The following is a 6,534-nucleotide window of genomic DNA, read 5'->3' as shown; positions in this document are numbered from 1 at the left end:
AAACACCAAAACCAAGACAGTTTTCTCCCCCCACCCCATATATGTCTAGAAACCTCAACATGTCAGAGTCTCAGATTTGACACACCCAGTGAGTCAGACCCATGCTAACTAAATGCCCAAGGAACACAGTTACAACTAAAACATCTTTGTATTGACAATAACAACCAGAACCATAACAATGACCACCATGCTCCTGTGGTTGTAACCAGCACATTCTTTCCCTGCAGGCAGAACAAGTGGGAAGCCAAATTATGAGCTGAGCACAGAAGGAAAACAAAAGGAGATGTGTATTCTAGAGGAATATTTTATGCAGGACATGACAGCCCTGATGAAGCTGCCATCTTTCTCTTCAGTCAGGAAACAACTCTCTGGCTACATATACGTATGTATGTCATTGTATGTATGACCACAAACATTTTCTTCCAGGTTCAAATCATGTCTCTCACAGACTTGTTTACCACCCTTCCCCTCTCTGACATTCTTGTTTTCCACGATGCAATCAAAGCAGGTTTTCCACGTTCATACTTCCCTCCACTATAGTAAGAGTGTGAAGGGAAACAAAAGTCATTAGTTCATGAAAGTATTTATCATGCTCGTTTCAGCAGCACATACACTAAAATTGGAACGATAAAGAGAAGATTAGCATGGCCCCTGCGCAAAGATGACACGCAAATTCGTGAAGCGGTCCAAATTTTTTTTTTTTTTTTTTTTGCTCAGCAAGAGAAACTGACAACAAAATAAATAGCCAACTAAATGGGAAATATTTTCAAACAACAGCTCAGATAAGGGCCTAATATCAAAATATACAAAGAACTCATAAAACTCAACAACAAACAAACAAACAATCCAATAAAAAAATGGGAAGAGGACATGAACAGACACTTCTCCCAGGAAGAAATACAAATGGCCAACAGATATATGAAAAGATGCTCATCTTCATTAGTTACTAGAGAAATGCAAATCAAAACTACAATGAGATACCACATCAAACCTGTTAAATTAGCTATTATCAACAAGACAGGTAATAGCAAGTGTTGGAGAGGCTGTGGAGAAAAAGGAAACCTCATTCACTGTTGGTGGGAATGTAAAGTAGTACAACCATTAAGGAAGAAAGTATGGTGGTTCCTCAAAAAACTAAAAATAGAACTACCTTATGACCCAGTAATCTCTCTACTGGGTATATACCCCCAAAACTCAGAAACATTGATATGTAAAGACACATGCAGCCCCATGTTCATTGCAGCATTGTTCACAGTGGCCAAGACATGGAAACAACCAAAAAGCCCTTCAATAGAAGACTGGATAAAGAAGATGTGGCACATATACACTATGGAATACTACTCAGCCATAAGAAATGATGACATCGGATCATTTACAACAAAATGGTTGGATCTTGATAACATTATATGGAGTGATATAAGTAAATCAGAAAAAACTAAGAACTGCATGATTCCATACATAAGTGGGACATAAAAACAAGACTAAGAGACATAGACAGAGTGTGGTGGTTACCAGGGGTGGGGGGAGGAGAAGGAGGTAGAGGGGAAAGGGGAGGGGGAGGGGCACAAAGAAAACCAGATAGAAGGTGACGGAGGACAATCTGACTTTGGGTGATGGGTATGCAACTTAATTGTTTGAACATATGTACCCTGATTTATTGATGTCACCCCATTAAAATTAATAAAAATTTATAAAAAAGAAAGTATTTATCAATGATATGACCACTTATAAATTAGTTCCCTATTCCAACATCTCTTTTAAACCCCAGGATCCTCATCCTCACCCCAACGCAAATATGTTTGATTCCACTGCAAAGTAAAATTGCCAATCATGCAAAATGTGTAAGATTTCAGGATGTCAAGAAAAATGAAATTGGTAAAGCAACTGACAAATGAAGACCTACAGACTCAAACAAACAAATGAAGGGGTGATGACTATGCTGATGCGTTAGAAGAGAAGAAAATACTTTCCATATCAAGGAATTACGTAATTGAGATCATTGGGAAAACTGGTAAAACCCTCAAAGATGTCTACAAAATGACCCTCTTTTTGATTATGGTGTAAATGTCAAATATAAAATAAAGCATGTTATCAGGTGCTTCATATTTTGTAAAAGAAATTAAGCCAATAATAATCTCCTTGATTTACTACTTATTCATTCTATATTAGGACATAGTTGTACTTGCAATGCAAATTTTGTTCAATATAGGATAGAATAAATGTATTTTAATAAAATTGAGTTTTATTTTCAACAAAAGTCCCCAGCAAACCCTTTTTTTTTCCTTTTCACTAATTGGTCTGAAATTTGGTTCCTGTTTTAAGCAACTTTACCTTAAGGAGGCTTTCCCAGTGCTAATCACACAGTGCTAATAAGGACAACCCACACTAATGAAGCAGAACTTTTCTAGTAGTAAGTGCCTGATGTCTCAATTGTGCCTATCTACATATTAAATTTTTACTCTTTTGTTCATAAAATAGCCTCATCATTTCTTAATTCTTGGGGGGGGGGTAACTTATTTAACTCTTAGGTGTTCCTGCAGTGGTCAGAAAACTCATTAGTCAATAGGGCCAAATATCAACAGGACAACAATTGAAATTTCTTTTGAGAGCCAAATTTTTTAAACTTAAACTATATAGGTAAGTACATTGTTATTAACTTAATTAGGGTACTCCTAAACTGGCCTTTGCTGAAAACATCCTCAATCTGATTGAGCTGCCTGTGGCTCGCGAGCTGCGGTTTGCCGACTACTGACCTATAGGATCATTTCCAAAGGGTGACATTAAAAGTAGTATTAGCCCTGGCTGGTTGGCTCAGTGGTAGAGCGTCGGCCTGGCGTGCAGAAGTCCCAGGTTCGATTCCCGGCCAGGGCACACAGGAGAGGCGCCCATCTGCTTCTCCACCCCTCCCCCTTTCCTTCCTCTCTGTCTCTCTCTTCTCCTCCCGCAGCCAAGGCTCCATTGGAACAAAGATGGTCCGGGTGCTGGGGATGGCTCCATGGCCTCTGCCTAGAGTGGCTCTGGTCGCAACAGAGCGACACCCCGAATGGGCAGGGCATCACCCCCTGGTGGGCGGGCAGTCTGTCTGACTGCCTCCCCATTTCCAGCTTCAGAAAAATATTTTTTAAAAATTAATTAATTAATTAAAAAATAAATAAAAGTAATATTAGTGTCTCCAAAGGCAACTAGGACACAGAATTTTGAGTCAACTTCGAGTCAGACTTATATTGAATCTGCTTCTGCCACTTAACTGACATATACGGTAATGAGCAAATGATGTGCCCTCTCTGAGCTCTGGTATGCTCATTTGTGAAAATGGAGCATAGTTCCCTCCTAAGATTGTGGTGAAGGTCAGATGTGAACATGTGTAAAATACCATATACAGAGAAGGCATTCAACTATGCAGTCATTATAGCAGTGCTGTTTGTTTTTGGTTTGTCTGACTACCAAAGTTCCCTTGTGATCTTAATTTGTTGATTATTTTTGTACATTCAGAATCTTTGCATGTGTTTTGCAATGTGCATCTAGGGTCTCTATGCTATAAAAAGTAGCTAAATATGACTAATACTCAAAATGTACCTTTAGGAGCGACTTGTGTAAATCTCAGAATGAATTCTAAAACATTCTGTAAGTTTGAAAAAAGTCATAATGAGGTTTTGAGGATTTACACTGTAAAATTTTGGTAGTTGATATTTACATGGGGAAAACCTCAATGAAGGCCACCCTTCTCCACACCCAAGTGATTTTATAAACAAATCTTGACTTAAAAGCAAGAAACTCTGTTGAGAGCCCTATGCAGAAAACAATCCTGAAAATCAGATGTTTCTGGATTTGAACCCCTACTCAACTTGTGACCTTGAGTGACCAACATAGTATTTCTAAATCTGGATATCTTAATTCATAAAGTTGGAGGTAATAAAAATACCTACTTTGGGGTTGTCATGGGGACAAAATGATACACTGCATAGAAAATGTCCAAGTGCCCACACAGCTCAGCACATTGAAAGTGCTTAATAAATATTAACTATTACTGTATTTGTAAAATTTTCAAATTTACAAGCTAACATGGTAGGCAGAGGCAGATTAAGGTTGGTTGAGCCTGACCAGGCGGTGGCGCAGTGGATAGAGCGTCGGACTGGGATGCAGAGGACCCAGGTTCAAGACCCCAAGGTCACCAGCTTGAGCGAGGGCTCATCTGGTTTGAGCAAAGCTCACCAGCTTGGACCCCCGGTTGCTGGCTCGAGCAAGGGGTTACTCAGTCTGCTGTAGCTCCGATGTCAAGGCACATATGAGAAAGCAATCAATGAACAACTAAAGTGCCACAATGAAAAACTGATGATTGATGCTTCTCATCCGTGTTCCTGTCTGTCTGTCCCTATCTATCCCTCTCTCTGACTCTCGCTCTGTCTCTGTAAAAAAATAAAAAAATAAATACTCTTTAAAAAAAAAGATCATTAAAAAAAAAGGTTGGTTGAGGCCCCCAGCGCAGAAGAAAATATTGGGCCCTTTACATTAGAAAAAAGTGTGAAGTTGGGGTTTTGCGGGGCCCTTTAGAAGCCGGGGCCTAGGGCACGCTCCCGCATTTAATCCGCCTCTGATGGTATGCCATGTTTTGTTTTGAAATGGAAACAGTGTAACACGAAAACAAACAGTATGTTCACTTGAGCCTCAAACACCAAATTATAGGCTTTGCTCTTTTGCCTCTGGCATTTCCTATCTCTGAGTTCCTCTCCTTCCCCAATTACTTCCCCATGAATTTGCCCTCTGCCCCAATGCTTCTCAACAGCCTCCTCCCCATCCCCCCACACAAGAACGGAATGGGGTACCGACCGGGAAGGGAGACCTTATTACAAACTGGAAGGCTTCTACCCCCACCTCCTTCCTTAAGACTCTGATGTGTATCTCCACGGGCCTAACTCGTTCAGATATTATATCTTTTACTTAGCTAACGCCAGGAGATAACAATGGCTAACATTTGGTATTCACCTAACAGCACCAGAGACTATATACTAGGTGAGTTACAAACATTATTTTGACTCTTCATAACAATTAGTCAAGGTAGATACCACTATGCCTATTTCTGAAATGGGTAGGCAGAGGGTCTGAACCAGTAAGTTGCTCCAAGTCACACAGCTAGTAAGTGTAAACACCAATGACCATAAGGATCAAGTTAACGCACTAATCAGGATGTGATGGCTCTAAGCGTTTTTCTACTAATGGAAAAGGCCCATCCTGTCTTCCAAAGAGGCAGAGCTGCCCTCTCATACTGGTGCTAACCTAACCCATGTGTGTGCTATCACGATATCATCTTTTTCTTTTTTTTTTCATTTTTCTGAAGCTGGAAACGGGGAGAGACAGTCAGACAGACTCCCTCATGCGCCCGACCGGGATCCACCCGGCACGCCCACCAGGGGCGACGCTCTGCCCACCAGGGGGCGATGCTCTGCCCATCCTGGGCGTCGCCATTTGCGACCAGAGCCACTCTAGCGCCTGGGGCAGAGGCCACAGAGCCATCCCCAGTGCCCCGGCCATCTTTGCTCCAATGGAGCCTTGGCTGCGGGAGGGGAAGAGAGAGACAGAGAGGAAAGTGCGGCGGAGGGTGCTAGGTGATAAACGGTATAAAAAGGTTATATCTCATACACGAATTCGTATGAGATATAACCTTTTTATACCGTTTATCACCTAGCACCATGGATGTGTATACATAACAAATGTACCAAGATCCTCACACATTCCACGCATATATACTACAGTAAATACACCAATTATACAATGGATGTTGTAGGTCTGATCAATAGTAGACTCGCCTCAATTTCAGTAATTCCTGTTTAATTTCCTCTAGCAAATGCTGAATTCCAAATTGTGCTCGTTCTAGAACGCAGAATCATTCAGATATGGTGATATGGAGTCCCACAGAGAGGGAAAGCTGAGAAGGGTCATTAAGGTGAATATGTTTCTTCCATATGGGTACAATTAAGTTTCTTATCTCTGAATAAGCGCCGAATTCTGCAATCATTCCAAAAGTGGAAGTTCAGCTCATAGTGCGTTTGAAGAAAGCTTTAACTACACTAACCATTTAAGGTCCGGAAAACAACTGGTCAACCCTAACAACGAGCGTGGTGCACTATTTTCACCTAATAGATAACAGGTTCTCTATGCATCTTTATGTGCCAGCTCCAGAATAAAACACGACTCCACCTCCGGGCAGACACCTCTCCCGAAGCCACCTGGGGAGCCTAACGTGTAAACCCCCAGCAGAGCTGCCCGCTCCCGCCTGTGCCCCACATCTACCCAGGCTCCCAGCCCCTCCCCCCAATTCTTTTTAACACTCAAACGAAATGCCCCCCCCCCCCAACAACTCTAACGGGGACTTGGGGCTGGTAAACCGCTGGGGGTCAGAAGGAAAGGGCGGGCGGGCGGGTGGCAGCGGCCGCGCGCACCCGGGCGCTCGGGGGCGGGGCGGGCCGCGCGCAGCTGTCGGGGGCGGGCCGGCCGGGCTCTCCGCGCCGCTCCCCTTTGTTCGGTGCCATTGTGTAG

At 42.5% G+C, this 6,534-nt stretch overlaps 1 non-coding gene across 1 annotated transcript; it reads left to right on the top strand.

The window, feature by feature from the left end:
- The first annotated feature begins 589 nt into the window (after nucleotides 1-589).
- On the top strand, nucleotides 590-696 carry LOC136379192 (U6 spliceosomal RNA). The gene has a single exon (XR_010746689.1). It is a non-coding gene; the product is annotated as a U6 spliceosomal RNA (small nuclear RNA).
- Nucleotides 697-6,534: the final 5,838 nt, after the last annotated feature.

Source organism: Saccopteryx leptura, chromosome 7 (assembly GCF_036850995.1).
Source record: "Saccopteryx leptura isolate mSacLep1 chromosome 7, mSacLep1_pri_phased_curated, whole genome shotgun sequence".
In the NCBI taxonomy this organism is placed as follows: domain Eukaryota; kingdom Metazoa; phylum Chordata; class Mammalia; order Chiroptera; family Emballonuridae; genus Saccopteryx; species Saccopteryx leptura.
This window is presented reverse-complemented; position numbering and strand designations above follow the sequence as displayed.